The sequence below is a fragment of the Polyodon spathula genome, chromosome 3, assembly GCF_017654505.1.
Source record: "Polyodon spathula isolate WHYD16114869_AA chromosome 3, ASM1765450v1, whole genome shotgun sequence".
In the NCBI taxonomy this organism is placed as follows: domain Eukaryota; kingdom Metazoa; phylum Chordata; class Actinopteri; order Acipenseriformes; family Polyodontidae; genus Polyodon; species Polyodon spathula.
Window position 1 is genome coordinate 44,636,415 of NC_054536.1, and position 25,394 is coordinate 44,661,808.

The window sequence follows — 25,394 nt, forward strand, 5'->3', positions numbered from 1 at the left end:
CAAACATAAGGAATAGGAGAGTTGTAACTGCATAAGACTTTAAGAAGATATAAGTCGTAGTTAAACTGAAGACTGTTCGTATGCAGCTGTATTGTTGCTGAACATATTGCTGTACAACAATGGAAGGATTATCTACCCATTTGACTGCCATGGATGTAAGTAAATAAAACTTACTGTTTCTGAAATTTGAAAAGTCTGTATGCCTGGAATTATTCTATACAAAATTAGAAGTTGAACTAATATGAGAAGCACAGTAACTGGATGATGTGTCGTAATGTATAAACTCTACACTACAAACTCTGAAGTGGTACATTTGTTTATTAAAAGCCACGCACATTCCATATTTTGTTCATTTGTCCTGGTGATGTATTTCCCAAGCTTGTAACATGTGTTACAAGTACTGCTTGTATCAAAATCTCCAATTCCATATTGATAAATTTCAGTTTTCACTTCTGAGCATCCTCTTTGCCATGGCTAGTACCAGGCTGAGGTCTTTGTGAGCCATTAATTTTCTTTTGGAATGTGTAGCCTACACACGCAGGGTTGACCCAAACCCGTTATTTATTGTGAGAGGTGTGTTATTCTCCACCGCTAATTAAAGTGAGGGGTATTTAAATTGGTTGATTGTGGTATCTCCTGCTTTACCTAATTAGTCTTATAAAACAGGATGAAATTTAATGTAAAAAATACAATAACACTAAATATACATTACATCATGTAGGAATAAATCATGGATTTGAATATAAACAATAACAAGTAGTTGTCATGCCGTCAAACACCTATAAATACCTCCAATGTTTTGATTCAAACACAGGCTCCCTTGAGAAAGATATGTACAACATATTGAAACGTTGGGCAGCTGGCTCTTTGAGCTAAATATATATATATATATATATATATATATATATATATATATATATATATATATATATATATATATATATATATATGCTGCAATGTTACTACAGGAATTAAAGTAAGACTATAGTTCACAGTCAAATACTACACTAAAACTACAGTTACGAATATTTTTACTTTCAAAACCATAGTAAATATTTACTTTCAAAACTTTAATTTTCAGACATGAAATATAAGAAATTTGTGTTAATTTTTTAACCTTAACAAAATTACGTGACAACTGATTGTATTCTGAAGAAGAAAAACAGACAACTGATAAAATAAATAATTGTTTTATTTCTTACACTATAGTACTGTTTTCATACATGCATGTAAAGCATAACATTTCAATATTTACATAATTAGTCACAATTACTATCATTAATAGACCTAAATGTCAACAGATTATATGTTCTGTAGAAAACCCCTAGATTGTTAGTCATCTAGAAATCAGACATGCATGCAATGTACATAAACAAAAACACTACTGTGTAAATCAGATCATTTGGGTTTTTAGTAAGGGTTTGTGACAGGACGACGTTGCAGTGACATCAGGCCAGAAGCAGGAAGGAAAATAAACCAGGTAGTGTACTGCAGGGAAACACTCAATAATGTAGACAGGAAGAAATACACGTTTTTGTGAAGACTCATAAATAGGTCCACAAATGATCTTCAAAGCAGTATAAAGATTAGTAGTTACAATACAAATTATAGCATAAGGACGTGAATAAAATATTTTCACAACTGATTTGTACTGCGGCTCTTCTTGAGGTTCTGTGTACACAATTAAAAATATCTAAGAAGACCTATTATTAGCAGAGACCATTATTAAAACAAATATCTATCTTTTGATATATCTGGAATTGGTTTAGAGATATCTTAAAATATTTCAAGATATCCCAGAAAAAAAATTGAGATATCTGTAAATGACAATTTGGCTTGCCATATTCCAAAGCTTTCGTTATTGTTGTTGTTTAGTGTTTGACAATGCTCATATTTTAAATCAGTATCCATTTGAGATCAAACAGCACCTAAGCAATTTCTTGAGGTTTACACTTAACTTGAAAATAAAAAATACTGTGGGTTGTGATATTATTTTAGCCAGACTAATTTTGAGACAATTTGACCAGAGTTTGGTAAACAGAGCGCTGATATGCACGACTAGCCTAATTATTGTTGAATATGTTTGGTTGAAGTTTATTTTTTTTGTATGTATATGTTGTTTGTGGCTAAAACAATATCACAAATTGCTGTATCTGGCATAAAATTGATATACAAATTTGTCTTAAAACACGAGACATTGGATTTTTAAATAAGCACCCTATTAAAACAATAATACAAATTAGGCAATAATCCTTTGATACAAAGTCCTTTTGACTTACAAAAAAATTAAGTTCTATTTAGCAGCGTTATCAAACAGGAAACACTAATCATGTTTTCTGGAATACTAATTTTAACCTTCAATTTTCTCAATCTCAATCAAATTTTGGAAGTCTGGACAGCGCAAGTGTTTCATTTTCATTGTCTACAACCATCCCTTTTCCTGTAATGGATTTAATTCTTCACATTGGCAATCAATGACACTTAAATTTTGTATGTGATATGCTCTATTCCATACAACTCTGGTTATACTGTGCAGAATTTTAGAAAGTACAATTTAGCCTTGCAATTTAGCCTTGAGTGATTGCTTCAGAAATAAGCTAATTTATTCCACTGACTAATAATATTCAGTTCCTGAAATGTGACTGAAGTGCTACTGGAGAACACAATAGCAAAAAGGCATGCCACTCTGAGGCTTTACGTACTCCCTTGATTCCAAAGATTGTGGTCCATGGACAACTTCCATTGGGGGTTTTAGTTTCAGAATTACATTATCCAATTGTTTTACATCTGATATGTAGAACTCTGGTTGCAAGAGTCAGGCTATAGATTAGTAAACTTCCTAACCATACCTAATAGCACTGCATGCATATAGTCTGACACAAAGCCCCTGATAATATCAAATGATGGTAACAACATTAATTTGCTTGTTCCTTTCACACCATGTTTAGCTCTTCCCTTTTCTAAATCAGCTTCAGCATCTCAAACTGTTTTTTCACAAGTTCTCCTTTTTGGAAAATTTTCATTCACTGGATATACTCGTACATGCCCATTGCCCTTGGCCACAACAGTTCCTACATACTCACAGAATGTTCCTACATTACTCACACCTAAACACTCCATTAAACTGTTTAAAATTTTGCAACATTGCACGTGCAACTGCATGTAACTCCACCTCCACCAACAGGAACAGAGAAGCAGGAGCTGGCTCTGCCTCCGTCACTTCCAGCGGCAAGAGCACAGCAGCAGGAGCTGCCTCTGCCACCTCCACCGGCAGGAGCAGAGCAGCATATTAATGCACTTTATTAATTCACATGCAGTTTTACCGTGACTCCAATTGAAAGATTGATTAGCAATTGAGTTTCCTTAGAGCTGCATAAAAGCAGCATGTTTTCACTCACTCGGGGTTGTGTGTTCGATGAGTGGAGAACGGGTGAGGAGAAGGAGAAAGTAAAACGATAACTAAATGTAAATATATAACCATTGTTTTGCATAGAGCTAATTTTTTTAACCTTTCTGATCAAGTCAATTAGTGCACTGTTGGTTTAAGTGATAGTCTGTTTTGTTTGTCTATTTATTTTGGTGTTGTGGCAGGCTGGCGAGTGGATAGAGGCCCAGAGACAGACTGCAGTTCAAAAAAATAACTATTTTATTATAAATAAACAAAAATAAAGTGCACAAGGGCAAAATAACAGATACTCAAAAACAAATAAAGCAAAAACAAAACTCACAAAAATAAAGTTTCCAGGCTGGGCAATGCCTTCACTGGATTTAGAAAATTCAAAAACCACAAAACAAACACCAACCTGCTTCCTCAGCTCCCTCTCCCCAAATGAAAAGCAGAGGCCTCCTTTTATATCAGGTGGCTGGGCGCTGATTGATCGTTAATCAACCTAATCAACCCCAGCCACCTGAACATAATAAACCCAGGCAGGCAGGGGAAGTTAACCCCATCCCTGCCAATTTAAAAGGGCAGAGCTTTGCTCTGCCACACACCTCCCCCCATGTACAACGTACACCGGCCGCAATCGGCCAACTCCCCCCTTCCCCCCCACCCTCCCCACCCCCCTCCCCCCAAGAGTCCAATTATGTCCCTTGGGTGGGCTGTTATGGTGGGTGGTGGTGGGCGGGGTTGATGTCGGAGCCCCCAAGCCTTCTTTGGTTGAGGGGGCCCCGAATCTCCAAGGTAGCACGGCGACGGCGGCCCGGGTCCCTCTGGTGGGAGAGGCGGCGACGGCGGCCCGGCTCCCTCTGGTGGCGGAGGCAGCGACGGCGGCCTGGCTCCCTCTGGTGGCGGAGGCGGCGACGGCGGCCCGGCTCCCTCTGGTGGCGGAGGCGGCGACGGCGGCCCGGCTCCCTCTGGTGGCGGAGGCGGCGACGGCGGCCCGGCTCCTCCCTCTCGGGCTCTGAGAGCGGCGACGGTGGCTCCTCCCTCTCGGGTTCTGAGAGCGGCGGCGGCTCCTCACCCCTCTCTGGCTCTGGGGGCGACGGCAGATCCTCCTCCCTCTCTGGCTCTGGGAGCGACGGAGGCTCCTCCCCCCCCTCCTCTCTGGCTCTGGGAGCGACGGCGGCTCCTCACTCCTCTCTGGCTCTGGGAGTGACGGCGGCTCCTCACTCCTCTCTGGCTCTGGGAGTGACGGAGGCTCCTCCTCCCTCTCTGGCTCTGGGAGCGACGGCAGATCCTCCTCCCTCTCTGGCTCTGGGAGCGACGGCAGATCCTCCTCCCTCTCTGGCTCTGGGAGCGACGGCAGATCCTCCTCCCTCTCTGGCTCTGGGAGCGACGGCAGCTCCTCACTCCTCTCTGGCTCTGGGAGCGACGGCAGCTCCTCACTCCCTCTCTGGCTCTGGGAGTGACGGAGGCTCCTCCTCCCTCTCTGGCTCTGGGAGCGACAGCAGATCCTCCTCCCTCTCTGGCTCTGGGAGCGACAGCAGATCCTCCTCCCTCTCTGGCTCTGGGAGCGACGGCAGCTCCTCACCCCTCTCTGGCTCTGGGAGCGACGGCGGCTCCTCACCCCTCTCTGGCTCTGGGAGCGACGGCAGCTCCTCCTCCCTCTCTGGCTCTGGGAGCGACGGCAGCTCCTCACCCCTCTCTGGCTCTGGGAGCGACGGCAGATCCTCACCCCTCTCTGGCTCTGGGAGCGACGGCAGATCCTCCTCCCTCTCTGGCTCTGGGAGCGACGGCAGATCCTCCTCCCTCTCTGGCTCTGGGAGCGACGGCAGCCCCTCACCCCTCTCTGGCTCTGGGAGCGACGGCAGCTCCTCACCCCTCTCTGGCTCTGGGAGCGACGGCAGCTCCTCACCCCTCTCTGGCTCTGGGAGCGACGGAGGCTCCTCACCCCTCTCTGGCTCTGGGGACGACGGCAGCTCCTCACCCCTCTCTGGCTCTGGGGACGACGGCAGCTCCTCACCCCTCTCTGGCTCTGGGGACGACGGCAGCTCCTCACCCCTCTCTGGCTCTGGGGACGACGGCAGCTCCTCACCCCTCTCTGGCTCTGGGGACGACGGCAGCTCCTCACCCCTCTCTGGCTCTGGGAGCGACGGCAGCTCCTCACCCCTCTCTGGCTCTGGGAGCGACGGGCTCACCCCTCTTTATTGGAGTGACCGGGGCATCTCCCATGTCTACCGCCAGGTAATTAACCACCATGAGGGCAACCTCTGGGAAGGAGGCCGGGTGGTGTTGTTCCTCCCACTGTTCCCACCTCTCCCCATCTCGACGCCACAGCGTGTTGATAACTATGGGGAGATCGTGGACGAGGTCTGCCTCAGGGTGCATCAACCAGTCCCAGATCTCCTGGGACGGTGGTGAAGGTGGTGGTGCTGGAGGTAGTGGGGTGGCCCCTGATGCCCGGGGTGAACACGGCACCTCTTCCTGGGCCTGGTTGTAGGGGCATCCTGCCCAGTTGTGGCCGTCCTCCTCACACCGGCCACACCAGTTTGCCGGTGGCACGTCTGGGCAGGACCGCCAACGATGGTCCTCCTTCCCGCACCAGGAACACCAAGGGAAGAGGCTGGCCGGGTCCTCCAGCGGTGGCTGCAGCAGCTTACATTTCTTCAGCTGCTGCTTGTCCTGCCTTTTCCACTGTCTGCTCTTCTTTCCCATTTTTTTTCAATAAAAAAATAAATAAATAAATAAATAAATAAATAAATAAATACTGCTCTGAGCCTCTAGGTGGCGCTATCCCACTTCTGACACCAAATGTGGCAGGCTGGCGAGTGGATAGAGGCCCAGAGACAGACTGCAGTTCAAAAAAATAACTATTTTATTATAAATAAACAAAAATAAAGTGTACAAGGGCAAAATAACAGATACTCAAACACAAATAAAGCAAAAACAAAACTCACAAAAATAAAGTTTCCAGGCTGGGCAATGCCTTCAGTGGATTTAGAAAATTCAAAAACCACAAAACAAACACCAACCTGCTTCCTCAGCTCCCTCTCCCCAAATGAGAAGCAGAGGCCTCCTTTTATATCAGGTGGCTGGGCGCTGATTGATCGTTAATCAACCTAATCAACTAATCAACCCCAGCCACCTGAACATAATAAACCCAGGCAGGCAGGGGAAGTTAACCCCATCCCTGCCAATTTAAAAGGGCAGAGCTTTGCTCTGCCACAGGTGTCAAGTGTCATGTTCTGGTTTTTGTACTGTTTTATTTTATAATAATAAACCATGCAGCGGTGCATCCATTTATCATTTCATCTCGAAGTACTGTGTGTTTCTTCTGGTCTGATGTCCCCACTACAGCCATCTTTGTCACAAGGCCATATGGAGTAGTCTGATGAACTAAACACTGGTACACCAACGCAATTCACAGACAATGACAAATTATCATTAAACTCAATGAATTCCTGAAAACTCTCATCCCCGTACATTTCTCCATCAGCTATATCGCAATACAGACCCACTTGTCTTTTATTCTTGTTAATGAATCTAGATATGTTCTGATTTTCCAGTAGACTTCTCAACTTTGTTTGCAATGGCATAACCAAGAAGTAACCATCATTTTTCTCTTTTACCACTTTTTCCCCACAATCTCACTGAAGGCATCTGCAAGCCCAGGTACTTCTTACATGTACAACAGGACCTTTAAGGATTGGCGCCACAGTACAAAAAACTACACACCACAGGAAGCTCAGTGCCCTCATTAAGGAATAGGCGGGCTGGGGAGCTTAAAAGAAAGCCAGGTAGAGCATTCGGGGGCGTGGTAGGTAGCTGCGTACTGTAGCAATGTATTGTAACTGTGGGGAACACTCACCTGACTGTTCAGTGCGGAATGTCTTTTTGGAATCTTTTTCACTTTGTTGGTTGGAATTTTCAGGAAAAAAACATAGGAAGTACGCGATTTAGAACTATTAGTACCTGCAAGTATAAGCGCAGCTTTAATAAAATCTTTGTTTTTGAGACGTGTTGTTTTGTGAGCATGTTTTCTTTTTGTTTGGCCAATGCGCCGTTTATTTTGAATGCTTTATTGCCAATGTGAAGTTGTTGAATGAAACCTGCTCACGGCATAACACCACACGCTCACCCTAATACAAACGATAAGGAACTGTTTGTTGGAAAGGACAGTTTATTGTTCACCACCACCTTGGTTATAGATTGCAATGTCTGCGGGGGTTGGTCTTCCCTCTTGAACTGACATACTGGAGTAAAACGCTGTTACACCATTTCCGACGTTCTTGTTGTGGAAAATTACAACCCTGTTGTTCCAGTGGGACACTCTGTTCACTTGCTTGTTGCCGGACTCCCATGTGTACCTATTCTGCTCCACCAGAGGGAGCTATCAACTGCTACTTGCCTGTGTACCTGTTCTGCTCCACCAGAGGGAGCTATCAACTGCTACTTACCTGAGTACCTGTTCAGCTCCACCAGAGGGAGCTATCAACTGATATTTACCTGAGTACCTGTTCAGCTCCACCAGAGGGAGCTATCAACCATTACTTACCTGTGTTCCTGTCAGGCCCTACCAGAAAGAGGGGAGCTCCAACCACTACTCACCTGTGATTCTGAATTAGCCTAGAGAGGGACAAAAAGTGAGTTTATTTAGTTGCCCATACAGGGCGTGTTTCGTGGTGAAGTAAAGAACTGTGTAAATGTTGTAAATAAAAGTTATTCACCTGAGAGCACTGTGTGTCCGTCACCGACTGTCTGCATCAGGAAAACCCATCTTATTGGGCAGCACACTACCGTCAGTTCACAATTAGTAATGAGTTTCTGCCTGTGGTAGTAATAAAAAAAAAATGTCTTCTCCAGAAAATGTTTGGTGCTAGGAATGCAGTCAGGCACAATAGTATTTAGAATTGCCAGCTCCAGAAATCCTATGTCTTAAAATAAACGCCATGACCAAGTGTCACAAAGACGGCTGCAGTGGGTGACGTCAGACCAGAAACAGGAACCAACACAGAACACAGGTTTGGAAATGGTGAAGGCGCTGATGCACTGTTTAATAATTAAACAGACAGAAAATAAAAGGTTTGTAACAAAAATATTGACACCAAAACAGGACATGGCACTTGAGCCAAAATAAATATACAAACAAAACGTACTAACACTAAACAGACAGACAAACGAGTAGACGAAAAGACAAACACAGTGAGTGTTTAATTTACTTTCACTTCTCTTTTTGTTTTCTCCTTCTCCCCACCCTTTCTCCACTCACCGGACACACAACCCAGAGTGAGTGAAAACATGTTGCTTTTATGCAGCTGTACCAAGACTCGATTGCTAATCAATCATTCAGTTGGAGTGCAATGAAGTGCAATTCCCCGTGCTCACATATTATTACATTTTACCTGTACATGAAGTACTGTGCAATCCTCGTGCCTAAATACAAATATACATTTTAAACACTTGTGCTCATAACCCACATTATATCCCATGTACGAATGACTATACGCCACATTAACACACAACACGCAACATATAACACAGAAATACACACAGGGGCAGGGCAGAATTGCCACATATACCCCCCCCCTTGTGCATAGCACACATGGCCACCTCCCCCCTTAAAATCCCAAAACTTCCTGTCGAAGTCTTGGCCTGGGAAGGGATGCTTCACTGGGCCCATGGCTGAAAATGCTGTCAGCTCCCCTGCAGGTAGCGGCATGGCTGACAGCATGGTGGTCCACTTCCACCACGGAAAGGCTGCTGAGGAAGGTGATCTCATGACCTTTCCCCCCTTCTTCTCAGCTGACAGCTCCCTCTGTAGGACTCCAGCCACAAGAACTCCTGCAGGGAAATTGCTTCTTCATAGCTGGCACCTGCTGGTGGGGCTCCTGCCACACTGACCCCTGTGGCGAGGCAGAGCTGACGGCGACCCCTGGCGAAGCAGAGCCGGCAGCCCCAGGCGAAGGCAGCAGCGGACCCTCGGGAGGTGAACTCGGGAGGGGAGCCCCTGGCCGTACAGGCAGCAGTGGGAGCTCCACTTCTCCCCCGTACCCTGCCACCAGTGGCTCCACAGGCAATGCAGAAACAGAGGCAGACCCAGGTGCAGAGAAAAAGGCAACCCCAGGCAATGTGGAGCAGCAGGCAACTCCAGACGATGCGGAGCAGCAGGCAACCCCAGGCGATGCGGAGCAGCAAGCAACCCAGGCGATGAGGAGAAACAGGCAACCCTAGACGATGCCAGGCAGGTATCCTTGGGAGAAGCAAGGCAGGCATCCTTTGGCAAAGTGAGGCAGGCACCCTTGGGCAATGCAAGGCAGGCATCCCCGAGCGATGACGTGAAGGCATCCTTAGGTGGTGTCATGCAGGCATCCCTGAGCGATGACAGAGTCAGGACCAGTCGTAATGCTGTGGTTGGCCACTGTGGCAGTGGCTGTGGCGGTTCTAGCCCTCTTCGTAGCCGCTGCGGCCGGGTTGTTTTCCGCCGTGCTCCCTTCAGCAGACTATGCAGTGCTGCTGAGGAATGCCAGCATCACGTCCTGTTTCTTCTTCTTGTGAAGGGAGAGGCAGCTCCTGTTCCTCTCCCTCTGGTGGTGATGGAGCCAGAGGCAGCTCCAGCTCCTCTCCTTGTGATGGTGACGGTGGGGGAAGTGATACCAGCAGGTATTAACCCTCTGCTGTTGGAAGTGGACCTAGCTGGCATTAACCCTCTGCTGGTGGAAAGGGATTAGGTAGGCATTCACCCTCTGTTGGTGGAAAGGGACCCAGCAGGCATTCACCCTCTGCTGGTGGAGGTGGCGGAGGCAGAGGCAGCTCCTGCTGCTCTGCTCCTGCTGCTCTCCTCCTGGTGGTGGAAGCGGTGGAGGTGGAAGCAGCATGTAATCTCCTGGCTACGGAGGCTACGGAGGTAGGAGCAGCGTGTAGTCTCCTGTCGGGAGGTCTCTTTTCAGGCCCCCTTCCTGGTCCGTCAGCCAGTCCCAGATCTCCCTCGATGGTGGCACTCGAGCAAGCAGGGCAACCAGCAGCCTGTGGAGGTGGGGACAACAGACATTTTTCCTCTGCTGGTGGAGATGGGGATAGCAGGCATTCTTCCTCTACTGGTGGAGACTTGGGCTGTGGACGCACCAACTCTTCCCTCTTGGGCTGTGGACGTTTGGACACCTCCCACTCAGGCGCAGGACGTTCAAGCTCCTCACACTCAGGCTGTGGAGGTGTCACCACCAAGCATACTTCCTCTGCTGGTGGATATGGGAACAGCTGCCTCTCGGGCTCTGGATTCTTGCGGTCCCCCCATATGAGCATTGGACGCTCGCGGTCCCCCGGTCTGGGCGCTGGACGCTCAGGGTCCACCCGTCTGGGCACTGGAGAGCTTTCCTTCCCACCTTCCTCTCTTGGGCTGGTTCCTCCTCCTCTTCCTGGAAGGGGCAGACAGCCACAGTGTGCCCATACACTCCACAGGCAAGGCACCAGCCTTGGTCCTCCAGGCCTCCAAGGTGGTCCTCCAGCTCACCGCCACGGTCACCCCAGAACCAGTTCTCCATTTTTTTTTTTTTTTTTTTTTTTTTTTAAATACACACTTTTTTCTTTCTTCACAAATACTTATTTTCTTCAAATCCTTCTCACTTTTTTCTAAAAAAAACCACTCCTTTTTTTCTCCACAAACACTTTTTAAAAAAAATGATAACAAAAAAAACATAGTCCATCCCTGTTCTGACTGCGGTTTGTCCTGCTTTTGGCACCATATGTCACACTGACAATAGAGTGGTGATGTCAGAACAAGGAAGTAATATAGAGACAACTGATGATTTGGTGAATGCACTGCTGTGTGTTTATTTAAACAGAAATAAAAGGTTTGTAATAAAAACACTGACACCAAAACAGAACATGGCATATATTTATATACTATATCACTCCTCTCTCTCTCACCCCCTTCTCCACTCCCAAACACACAACCCTAAGTGAGTGAAAACATGCTCCTTTTATGCAGCTGTACCGAGGCTCGATTGCTAACACTGTGTAACAAATGTTTTATTTTTTTTGGTTCCTGGGTAGTAAGTGTTATTTCCTAATTGCTTATGCCTCAAAAGTATAGAAAATGGCTATTATTCCCCACAAACTTTGCTTTTGTGACCAGGACAGTGATATTTTGAAATTTACCTTTTTTCCAGAACATTCCAGATAGATTCAGTGCTGAGTAAACTTGAAGTAACTTCTAGAACTTTCTAGGACTTTCCAGTAATATAAATAGTAGTATAAATACAGGGGCCTTAAGCCCACCAGTTCAGTTTAGTTCCAGCTGCCTAAGTGGATACATATCTGCATTTTTCTGAGATGGCATCACGAGGCTGCAAGCATCCGGCAGACGCGTTTTGCTATGTCCGTGGAAGCATCTGCTAAGATGTGTGAGGCCTACAAGGCATATTTTGGCATACCTGTCGGGGAATAAGACAAACCCTGTGCACCTCATTTCACCTGCGAACACTGCAAAAAAACTCTGGAAGGTAAGATGGACAATTGTTGCTCGGAATTTTATGTTATAAAATTTGTTAAAATTTTTAAAATTGTAAAAGTTTTTAATTTTAAAATGTTTTACAATTTTCAATGTTATTGAAAAAATATATCATATATGAAAAATGTTGCGAGAATCTCTTACACATTAGTCATGGGTGAAATAAATGTATTTTTGTAGGATGGTACAGAGGGGAAAAGAGAGCCATGAAGTTCGCTATCCCAAGAATTTGGCGGGAACCCATTGACCACTCAAGCAACCGTTACTTCTGCATGGTGGACCCTTCCAAACGTCGGACTGGCAAGAATGCACCTGCTATCACGTATCCGGACCTTCCTTCATCCATCGCCCCGGTGCCACACTGCCATGAGCTCCCCTTACCCACTCCTCCGGAGAGAGAGCAGCCATCTTTAGAAGAGAGCAGCAAGTCAGAGAGCGAGGAAGACGTTGTAGATCCAGATGACAATTTCAGAGGTGGAGCTGAGGAGAGAAACCCATACTACCCCAACCAAAAAGACCTCAACGACTTGATTAGAGATCTTGGTCTCACCAAGTCCAATGCCGAGCTTTTGACGTCTAGGCTCAAGCAATGAAACTTGTTGGATGAAAGTGTGCAAGTCGCAGATAAGAGGAAGCATCACCAACCTTTTTCCAGCTTCTTCACCCATCAAGATGGGCTCTGCTTCTGCCACAATGTGACCAGTCTGTTCGAGGCAATCGGAATCGCCTGTAACCAGAATGAGTGGCGCCTCTTCATTGACAGCTCATCCAGGAGCCTCAAAGCCATGCTGCTCCATAATGGTAACAAGTACCCGACTCTTCCCCTGGCTCACTCGGTGCACCTCAAAGAGGATTACAACAGCATCAAGACCTTGCTGGACACCTTGAAGTATGATGAGTACGGCTGGGAGGTCATAGGAGACTTCAAAATGGTAGCATTCCTGATGGGTCTCCAAGGCGGTTTTACCAAGTTTCCCTGCTATCTTTGCCTTTGGGACAGCAGGGACACCAAGGCGCACTACCACAGGCGGGACTGGCCACAGCGGACCGAGTTCTCTGTGGGGAGGAACAACGTCAAGTGGGAGCCATTGGTGGACCCCCGGAAGGTGCTGATGCCACCACTGCACATCAAATTGGGCCTTCTGAAACAATTTGTCAGAGCTCTAGATAAGGAGTCGGCAGCCTTCAAGTACCTTCAAGACTTCTTCCCTAAGCTGTCTGAGGCAAAGGTCAAAGCCGGTGTCTTCATCGGACCACAGATAAAGAAGATCCTGGAGTGCAATGAATTCCCCAAGAAGCTCACTAGTAAGGAGAAAGCAGCTTGGAACAGCTTTGTCACAGTGGTTCGGGGCTTCCTGGGCAATCACAAGGCCGAAAACTATGTGGAGCTGGTTGAGACTCTGGTGAAGAACTACGGCACAATGGGCTGTAGGATGTCCCTCAAAGTCCATATCCTTGATGCTCAACTTGATAAATTCAAGGAGAACATGGGAGCTTACTCTGATTATCAAGGCGAGCGCTTCCACCAGGATATACTGGACTTTGAACACCGCTACCAAGGACAGTATAAAGAGAACATGATGGGAGACTACATTTGGGGGCTGATTCGTGAAAGTGATTTACAGTATAATCGTAAATCTCGAAAAACTACTCCTAAATCTTTTGTAGTCATTTTTGTATTACTTTAGTATAAATACATGTTAATTTGAATTCATATGTTGTTTTTTTTCTGACTTTATGTGAACGAAAAGACACAAATTCGCCCGTTTTCTCATTGGAAATAGGTAAATTTCAAAATATCACTGTCCTGTCACAAAAGCAAAGTTTGTGGGGAATAATAACCATTTTCTATACTTTTGAGCATAAGCAATTAGGAAATAACACTTACTACCCAGGAACAAAAATTGTGTTACATAGTGTAATCGATCATTCAATTGGAGTCTTGGTACAACTGCACATGAATTAAGTGCCATTCCCTGTGCTCACATAATATTACATTTTACCTGCATGTGAAGTGCTGTGCAATCCTTGTGCCTAAGTACAAAATATACATTTTAAAAACTCATGCTCGTAACCTATATTATATCCTGTGTACCAATGACTATACCCCAACATTAACACACTACATACAACATAAAACACAAATAAATAGCACAGTGGCAGGCACTTTGCCACACAGGGAGCTCCTTTCTCTTTGCTCTTTTTGTTGGGTTGCTTCTTGGCCAATAACTGTAAAGCATCTGAAAATAAATAAAGAAAACATCTGTGTGAAAACACAGATGATCAAATAAATCTATGGATATTGCAAAACACAATTTTTTAATACAAACACAGCATTATTTTTTATTACCTCTCTTAATGTTTTAACAGTAGTTACAGCACAATAAACAAAGATTAAATAAGCCAGTTTATAAAAAATATATATGTACATAGACCCCAGCAAAGGAATAGATCATCCAAGCCATCAAATCCTTAAAAAAGAGGAAACTTAGCACCGTAACAATTTAAGTAACAAATTAGCACCTTACTCAACAGGGGAGGCCAAGTTGTTTCTGGGATTTCTGCTCAACCTTAGTGATTTTCCTCAGCTCACAGTGTGAAGCACCAGTATGGATGAGACTGTGCCAGTCCATTTCACATTGAATAATGCAGTATTGCCATGAAGACAATAGTTCCATCCTTATTTTCAATCTTCATGGCTTTCCTTTCCAGGTCTCTTGTGATTCTCTGCTGTGCTTTGCACACTCCAATGATGTGAGAGTTACATGGTTGCATAAACAATGCATCGGCTCCTTGGTACACTTTGCAGTACAGCATTTTTTCTCCATTGTCTCCTTGTTGGTCCAGCCCTGCCACTACTTCACAGCACAAATTGTTCAGATGGTTCAGTATATAGGCATTGTTTGGCTTCCTGATACATACCACTTTCGAATTTAGCTGTTTTTCTTGTGAAATGTTTTCTGTCTCACTTAAGTGCTTCACTATCTGAGCAATGGGTCTTTTGCCAGAAAATAAAGAGAACTCATAGGCATTATAACCGAAACTGTTGCTGTCATTTGGTCAGCGCAAGCGTCATACTGCTGACACAGCGGACCGTGATGATTATATTGATGACAACAACGCTGTGTCAACCTTAATCTCCACAGCTCCATGTCCAACCACTTCTGAGTTAGAGGGACATATCTCATTATTGAAGCCCCAGCTGCCAGTCCCCCAAAAAGTCTGGACACACTGATCTGTGAGTACTGCACTCACATTGTTAAAAACAACCATGGTTATGAAATCAGAAGAGAGAGAGAGAGAGAGAGAGAGAGAGAGAGAGAGAGAGAGAGAGAGAGAGAGAGATTTGGGCCTAAGTGATGGGTTGAAAAGGAATGGCCTGATATGTGATAACAGAACTGTGGCAGTTGACCTGAGATTCATCATATGCAATGCTCCAGCAAGATCCTTTGTGTAGGCAATGAAGTTGTATTCTGAGTATTTTGGATGTCATCATTGCAAACAGAGTGGAGTATGGGCAGGCAGAATGACATGACCAACTTGGAGTTACGCACAGTTGAAAACATTTGGAATCAGTCAAATGAGGAACATCATCATGCCATTTTTCCATTTTGTGATTTGCCAATTGATATGGTTAAAAAGTTTCTAATTGACTACATGTTCCAGGTTTGTCTAGGAAGTATGAAAAGGCTAATCTTGATATGGATGAGATGGAAGAGGAATGTAAAGCTTTCAGTGTCAGGTTGAACAAATAAGCACTAAACTATCAGATCTGAAAAGTTGTGTTCCACATGACTTTGCACGCAAACAGCTGAATCTGTTTGAAGTGGACAGGTGGAAAGCAACAGAATACAGACAATTTTTGCTTTACACATGCAAAGTGGTTTTGAAAGGTATACTGAATCAAGATTTGTACAAACATTTGATGTCTTTAAATGTAGCCAAATGTGGCAGGCTGGCAAGTGGATAGAGGCCCAGAGACAGACTGCAGTTCAAAAAAAATATATACTTTTATTATAAATAAACACAAAAATAAAAGGACACAATGGCAAAAAATAAAGATATTTAAACATAAATAAAGCAAAAAGCAAAACTTATAAAATTTTAAAAATATAGGATTTATTTACGAGGTGACCTAAGTTTAACCCCAACCCCAACCCCAACCCCAACCCAACCCCAACCCCAACCCCAACCCCAACCTGCTTCCTCAGCTCCCTCCTCCCAGATGAGAAGTAGAGGCTTCCTTTTATGTCAGGCAGCTGGGCACTGATTGATTGTTAATTAAGTTAATCATTTAATCAACTAATCAACCCCAGCCACCTGAACATAATAAACCCAGGCAGGTAGGGGAAATTAACCCCATCCCTGCCAATTTCTAAACAGCAGAGCTTTGCTCTGCCACACCATCTTTAATCTTGTCTGCCTTAGTCTAGCTCAAACTCACAGGGAATATGCTCATGAGCTGCTAGTGTACTTTGTTAGCCAGGGTTGTCACTTATATGGAACAGAATTTCTTGTATACAATATACATTCCCTTGTGCACTTGTCTGAGGATACAGAAACATATGGATGTCTGGATGCATTTGCAGCATTTCCTTTTGAAAATTACATGCAACAGCTGAAGAAAATGGTTTCACAAATATAGTATAAAATGAGAACATCCATGATTAGTGTAAATGTAAAGGTGTTACTATTAACATTTAACAAAATAGTTAACAGTTTTCCTTTTGTACGTTTATCAAAAAATGTGTCCTTACCTTCAAATGTGATGATGATGTCTTCTTCTGTCCTAATTTATCTAAAATCTAACCCTAATCTAAAAAATAAAATTTATAATAACACTTATCTAAAACCTAACACTTAACTAATAACAACTAACCCATATCTAAAAACCTTACAGTATAGCATTTATAACACCTATTTTTATCTAACACTAATCTAATACTAACACTTGTCTCTCTATATCTATCTAATCTTTCTTGTCACTCGATGCACTTTCTTGTTTCTTTCGTCTCTCTACCACCTTCTGAGAACTTTACTCGAGCACCTTCATCTGACTTAAACACCCTAAGGTGCTTGTGGGTTTTCCAATCTTAACTACCAATAAGAATGACATAGTCTTGATTACTTTTTTCGCTTTTATTTAATTAAATTTCCTACAATACAGTTTATTCTTAAATGTTGTTAACATTTTTTAGTTATATTCATGTATGCACAAATTCATTAAGAATTATTATCTGACTGACAAATATAAATATGGTTAATTGCCAATTCTGCCCAAAACTGTCACGAAGGTAAGTGACTGAATGAACACGAATAATGACAGCAGCCCTGTGATTGTTGCTGATGATGTCCGATGTTTATGCTGCTGTTAAATACAAATATATATGTGTGTGTGATATATCTAAATTATACATTTATGTACACTGCAGTTCAATCTCCTCAAAACAAAACAAAACAGTATAATTGTATATATACACACACACACAGTGGCTTGCAAAAGTATTCAGACCCCTGACCAATTCTCTCATATTACAGAATTACAAATGGTACATTGAAATTTCTTTCTGTTTGATATTTTATTTTTAAACACTGAAACTCAGAATCAATTAATGTAAGGTGACATTGGTTTTATGTTGGGAAATATTTAAAAAAATAATAAAAAACTGAAATATCTTGCTTGCATAAGTATTCAACCCCTGTGTTGTGGAAGCGCCCAGTTTGCACCGATGAAAGAAATTGCCCTAACGAGGACACAACTACCTTACCATCGGCCTCCACCTGTGAACCATTAAAGTTGCTGTCACATTTTCTGGATAAAAACACCACTGTTGAAGGATCATTGGTAAGGCTGTGAATCTGAAGTAAAATGAAGACCAAAGAGCATTCTACAGAAGTTAGAGATAAAGTAATACAAATGCATAGATTAGGGAAAGGGTACAAAATAATATCCAAGTGTTTAGATATCCCAGTGAGCACAGTTGGATCAATAATCAGGAAGTGGAAGCTGCATCACACCACCCAGGCACTGCCAAGAAAAGGCCGTCCCTCAAAACTCAGCGCTCAAACAAGAAGACTTGTGAAAGAAGCCACAGAGAGCCCAACAATCACTTTGTAGGAGCTGCAGAGTTCAGTGGCTGGGAGTGGAGTAATGGTGCACCAGTCAACCATATCATGAGCTCTGCATAACACTGGCCTGTATGGGAGGGTGGCAAGAAAGAAGCCATTACTCAAAAAGTACCATCTGAAAGCATGTCTGGAGTTTGCCAAAAAACATGAGAGTGACCCAGCTGCAATGTGGGAAAAGGTTTTGTGGTCAGATGAGACCAAGATAGAGCATTTTGGCCAAAATTCAAAGCGCTATGTGTGGCGCAAACCTAACACTGCCCATGCCTCAAGATACACCACCCTACAGTGAAGTTTGGTGGTGGCAGCATCATGCTGTGGGGATGCTTCTCATCAGCAGGGAATGGGCATCTTGTTACAATTGAAGGAAGAATGGATGGAGGAAAATACTGCAAGAGAATCTGTTTCAGTCTGCTAAAAAACTGAAGCGTGGGAGGAAATTCACCTTTCAGCTGGACAATGATCCCAAGCACAAGGTCAAACCAACACTGGAGTGGCTCAAGAACAAAAAGGTGAATGTCCTACAATGGCCCAGTCAAAGTCCTGATCTCAATCCCACTGAGAATCTGTGGCACTATTTGAAAATTGCGGTCCACAAGCGTCGTCCAACCAACCTGAACAACATGGAGAAAATCTGCCAAGAAGAATGGGCCAAAATCACTCCAACATTGTGTGCAAAGCTGGTACATACTTACCCCAAAAGACTTAAAGCTGTTATTGCAGCGAAAGGTGGCTCTATCAAATATTAATGTGTGGGGCTTGAATACTTATGCAAGCAAGCAAGATATTTCAGGGTTTTTTTTATTTTTCTTAAAAATATTTCCCAACATAAAACCAATGTCACCTTACAATAATTGAGTCTGAGTTTCAGTGTATAAAAATAAAATATCGAACAGAACGAAATTTCAATGTACCATTTGTAATTCGGTAATACGAGAGAATTGGTCAGGGGTCCGAATACTTTTGCAAGCCATTGTGTATATATATATATATATATATATATATATATATATATATATATATATATATATATTTATATATATCACAAAATCATCCTTTACTGCGTCTGGGGCTATAAATAAAGACATGGTAAATTTCCATTGCAGCGATCAGGCTGCCGAATTTCTTAATTTACTTTCCCTGTTGCCCATATCACCTCATATGGCCCCTGCCATTTAACATACAGTTTGGATTCAGAGGTGGGGAAAAAGTAACATTACTTTGTCTCCTGGTTGAAAGGTCCGAATATGTGTGTTTTTGTTGTAATGCTGCTCTTGCCGGTGCTGAACTGATTTGAAATTGTCCTGGGCCAAACGATTGACCAAAGCCAGGCGATCATGGAGTAGGAGCACATGCTGCACTACATTTTTGGATGAGCCTGTGTGCTCTTCCCACCTCTCTCTCAACAGATTGAGGATCTCACGAGGCTGTTGGTTGTACAAGAGCTCAAAGGGGGAGAACCCTGTCAAACTGTGGCCCCTCTCTCACTGCAAAATAAGGTAGGGAAGGAGCATTGCCCAATGTTTCTCTTCTTGCTTCACAAATTGTCTCAGCATCTGCTTCAATGTCTGATTAAAACGTTCCACCAAACCGTCCATCTGTGGATGTTAAATAGAAATGTTATATTTTATACACCTGCTGTAACGTTTGAGACAAAAAGTTAATTCCATGATTAGTCAGTATCTCCTTAGGGATCCTGTGGGAGGGTAGTGGGTGGAGCTTTTGGGAAGGACCAGAAATGACAGCACACAGGAGCCGGAAATGGAGATTAGTCCTTAGAACCCTGTATCATCAATGGTATCAGGGCAGGGTTTTATTTTACAAAAACAATAAAAATAGAACAGTCCAGTATTGCAAAAAATAAACAAGAAAACCACCTGGAATACCAGCAATGGTAAACTCAGGTTTGAAATAAAAAGAGTAAACAAAAATGTCACGGTTACAAAATAAATAACAACAAAGGAAGCACTGGGTTTCGTTGTGGTACTGCGGTGGGAAGCTAAACACAGACTAACACAATAAAACTCTACAACTAAGGCTACATAAACCAAAATTCTCAATAATAAAATATCCAGTCTCCAAAGCATACACGAGAAATACTTCCAGCTCTTTTAAATCCTGGGAGAACCCATACCCTGCCTCTAAAAGGTACGGCAAGCATAAAGGACCATACGCGAAAAAGCGTTCTGAAACTCAAAGACAATACACACAAACCATCAAACCGAACAAAGCCTCCAAACCTTCATGAATAATTACTTTTCACAAACACGTTCATTCCATATATTTATATACTCATATTTATTTTAGTTTTTAAAAAACATTTTTTAAGGATTGAATAAGACTAACGTATATAAATCTACCTGGCCAGGCTTTCCACCTTGCACTTAAGCAAGGCAAATGAGACTTTCATTGCCTCATAATAGTATGCAGCACATGCCACAACCCTACCCAATAAATTCAAACCAATATGTATTCCCTTGTTTTATCAGCCAACAAGATGGGGGAAACATAAATTGTTTTACAGGTTATCCTGTACCTACGGCAGGGTTTACCCTATACAGTAAAGCAGATGAAGTGTGGATACACCAGCACGCCAGCGTCTTCAACATCCTTACCTTCAATAGACCGAACCTGTCCCCAAGCATGCACCAATGTGGGGTCGTTGCTCTGGCCCCACACTAGGTCCGTGCTTCGATCCCACATGTCTAGTATATTGAGAGGGATCGGAGTAACCTCCCCCTCTTGGTCACACTGTGTACAGACTCCGTTTGAGTGGCGTGTGATACCATCCAAGCTCTCTCCCACCAAGCCCCAGCCTCATCTCATTGATGCACCTTCCTATTTTCTGATCCATCTCTCTTTGTTTTTATACAATGAAAAAGGGAAGAAAACAAGTCAGCTTGTAAGGGGAAAATCTCACCAGTTGTTTCCCCTTGTTTGTCGGCCACATTTACTTGTGCAGTCTGGACTGTATTTTAAATTAATTGTTTATATTGTGGCCAGTCCCGGCCCTGAATTACTGGTTGTGGTAGCCTTTCCATCACCCCCACTACAAGATGATGCTGCATCGGTCCTACTGATATCGATGCTTTTAGTGTGGGGTATGCCCCCATGTCTCCAAGGATACAGGAGATCAACACCTGACTTTGTGGCTGCCAAGACACACCTCCCAAGAGAGCTGTCCGAACTGAGGTCTGCTCACACCCTTAGTCTACTAATGCATCAGTATTCACATTACCAAAAACCACATCAACAATACAAGGCTCCTCGCAACCATTTCCCCACCTCTTATCGGCTTCTGATGCCAAATAACACGCCGCCACGTTGCACTATATTGCAGGGGAATGCAACCAGGTGGTATGTCCTGTGGGATGGCACCTGGGATAAACAGGAGGGGCAGAAGGCACTCGGGTTACATATCTGTCCCTCTGCTGATAAGACAGTGGGTCAGGGGCATTGACACTACCCCAGCTGGGGGCCAGCCATTGCTTCCATATTAGGGACGTTGGGCAGCCCATTTGGGTCAGTGATCTGGGCGGTCTAGATTCCAGTGGGATGAGGGGTTGTGGAACCAGTTCCCTGCTGCTCAGCGGTGAGGGAGGGATCAGTAGATTGATCAGAGAGGAGATCAGGGAGTCCTCAAAATCCTCCGTAGTCATATTGGGGCTTCCAGGGGTTGCACCGTATCCAGGTTTGGGTCTTGGCATCGACCACAAGGCAGAACTGCTCCAAGGTGATGGATTTGCATTTACATTTGTACCTCAGTTTTCTCATGAGGGCAAAGCCAGTGCACCATGTGGTCGTACAACAGCTGGACAATCACCCTGGGGCAGGTCTCTGGTGTCCACAGGTCCTCCCTGAAAAGCACCCGATGCATTTCCCCGGTGATGTGAAGGCTGATTACTGGGTGTTCTTCCTCATCAAATATTTTGGAGAGGACCATCCCCATGGCCACCTGAGGCAGAAGGGAGACCACATCAAAACAAGGACAACAACTCAGGTAAGACAACCATTAAATGTATTTATCTAAATGCTAGAAGTATCAGAAACAAAATTTTAGAACTTGAAGCTTCTGCACTAACAAATAACTATGATGTGATAGGTGTTACAGAAACTTGGTTGTCTGAGAGTGATGGGGATGAATATAATATTTGTGGGTATACACTGTATAGGAAAGACAGGCAGAACAGAAGGGGAGGGGTAGTGCTATACATAAGAAACAGTCTTGAAGCCCAGGTGTTAAACCTGGACAAAGAAAATAAAGCCGAATCAATATGGGTCAGAATAACGGACAAAAATTCAAAGAGCATAATAATAAAAGCATGCTATAGACCGCCAGATTCAGATGGTGAGCAAAATAATCTGTTATACAATGTCATTAGAAATGCATGTAGCAAAGAAGAAGCCATGCTAATGGGAGATTTCAACTTCCCCCATATAAAATGGGAAGACCCAATGGGGAGCACAATGGATGAAATTGAAATGGTGGAAATGACAAATGACTGCTTCCTAACACAATTTGTCAAGGCACCGACTAGAGGGGAGGCATGCCTTGATTTAGTCTTTTCAAATAACGAAGACAGAATATCTAAAACAGAGGTCAGAGAACAACTAGCAAACTCAGACCACAACATGGTCTCATTTGAAGTGCGTTTTAAAACCCCAAAAGTAATGACTAAAGCTAAGGTTTACAATTTTAGAAACACAAACTATGAAGGTATGAAACAAAGACTAACAGAAGTAGATTGGAGTAAAATAGAGAAAACATCCATAGAAAAAGGATATCTGTTCTTCAAAAATGTAGTACTAGAGGCGCAAAACAATTATATCTCTAAAGTAGACAAATCTAAATGTAAAACTAAATTGCCAAAATGGTTTAATAGATCAATTAAAAAAAAATTCAGCGAAAAAAGGCACTTTACAGAGCATTAAAAAGGACCAAAAAGAAAGTACGCAGAAAGAGTACACAGAACTGCAAACACAAGTCAAAAAAGAAGTTAGAAAGGCCAAGAGAGAAATAAAAATGAACATTGCTAAGGGGGCTAAAACCAATTCCAAAATGTTTTTCCAATATTACAACAGCAAGAGAACATTCAAAGAGGAGGTTAAATGTCTAAGAGATACAAATGGCAAAATCATAGATGAAGAAAAAAAATAGCAAATATATTAAATGATATAGAGATACATGCCCCACATGTCATCCAGTTCCTATCCCGTTTTAAATAACTTTAGCATAACCGAGGCAGAAGTGTTAAAGGGACGAGGAGCTCTTAAAATAAACAAATCCCCTGGGCCGGATGAGATCCTCCCAATAGTACTCAAAGAAATGAAAGAAGTAATTTACAAACCGCTAACCAAGATCATGCAGCAGTCTCTTGACACAGGGGTGGTACCGACAGAATGGAAAATTGCAAACGTAATACCGATCCACAAAAAGGGAAACAAAACTGAACCAGGTAACTACAGACCAGTAAGCCTGACTTCTATTATATGCAAACTTATGGAAACTATAATAAGATCCAAAATGGAAAATTACCTATATGGTAACAGTGTCCTGGGAGACAGTCAACATGGTTTTAGAAAAGGGAGATCGTGTCTAACTAACCTGCTTGATTTTTTTGAGGATGCAACATCACTAATGAATAATTTCAAAGCATATGACATGGTTTATTTAGATTTCCAGAAAGCTTTTGACAAAGTCCCACATAAAAGATTAATTCTCAAATAGAACGCAGTAAGGATTCAAGGAAACTCACGTACATGGATTAGGGAGTAGTTAACATGTAGAAAACAGAAAGTACTGATTAGAGGAGAAACCTCAGAATGGAGTGTGGTAACCAGTGGAGTACCACATGGATCAGTATTAGGTCCTCTGCTATTCCTAATCTGTATTAAGGATTTAGATTCTAGTATAGTAAGCAAACTTGTTAAATTCACAGACGACACAAAAATAGGAGGACTGGCAAACACTGTTGCAGCAGCAAAGGTCATTCAAAATAATCTAGACAAGATTCGGAACAGGGCAGACACATGGCAAAAGTGTAAGGTATTGCACGCAGTAAATAAAAATGTGCATTACAAATATCATATGGGAGATACTGAAATTGAAGAAGGAATCTATGAAAAAAGACCTAGGAGTTTTTGTTGACTCAGAAATGTCTTCATCTAGACGGTGTGGGGAAGCTATAAAAAAAGGCCAACAAGATGCTTGGATACATTGTGAAAAGTGTTGAATTTACATCAAGGGAAGTAATATTAAAATTGTACAATGCATTCGTAAGACCTCATCATGAATATTGTATTCAGTTCTGGTCACCTCGCTATAAAAAATATATTGCTGCTCTAGAAAGAGTGCAAAGAAGAGCGACTAGAATTATTCCAGGTTTAAAAGATATGTCATATGCAGACAGGCTAAAAGAATTGAATCTGTTCAGTCTTGAACAAAGAAGACTATGCGGCGACCTAATTCAGGCATTCAGAATTCTAAAAGGTGTTGACAATGTCGACCCAAGGGACTTTTTCGACCTGAAAAAAGAAACAAGGACCAGGGGTCACAAACAGAGATTAGACAAAGGGGAATTCAGAACAGAAAATACGAGGCACTTTTTTACACAGACAATCGTGAGGGTCTGGAATCAAATCCCCAGTAATGTTGTTGAAGCTGTCACCCTGGGATCCTTCAAGAAGCTGCTTGATGAGATTCTGGGATCAATAAACTACTAACAACCAAACGAGCAAGATGGGCCAAATGGCCTCCTCTCATTTGTAAATTTTCTTATTTTCTTATGTTCTTATCTGTCTGCAAAGTAAAACGTTTAGAGAAATCAGGTTCTCTCAACACGGGACCAATGCACAGGATCTCTATTTTCTTTAGAAACACCTCGTTAGCCACCTCCAGCCACCTTACTCTGTTTGACCCTGATTTCCTTGTCAGGTCAGTTAGAGGGGCTGCTATTGCCTCAATTTTACTTAGTTGAGGTTTTATCACTCCCCCACCTATGATATAGCCTAGGTGCGTAGCCTCTGTCAGGCGGATATAACACTTTTCTGGGTTGTTTGTGAATCCCGCCTCTGAAAGAGCCTGTAATACCTGGATGACCCTGGATAAATGCTCCTCCCACCCTTCAGAAAAAATCTAAATGTTGTCAATGTAAGCTGAGGCATAATCACTGTGGGGTATTAATACTCTATCAATGGAGGCTCCATGCAGTCCAAAGGGCATCACTTTCTATTGGAAGGGACATTGTGGGGTTGAAAAAGCTGTTTTCTCTTTTGAGCTCAGTGTAAGGGGAATTTGCCAATACCCCTTTGTGAGGTCTATAGTGGTCAGGAACTCAGCCTTCCCTAGCCCTCGATCAACTTGCCCACTGAAGGCGTTGC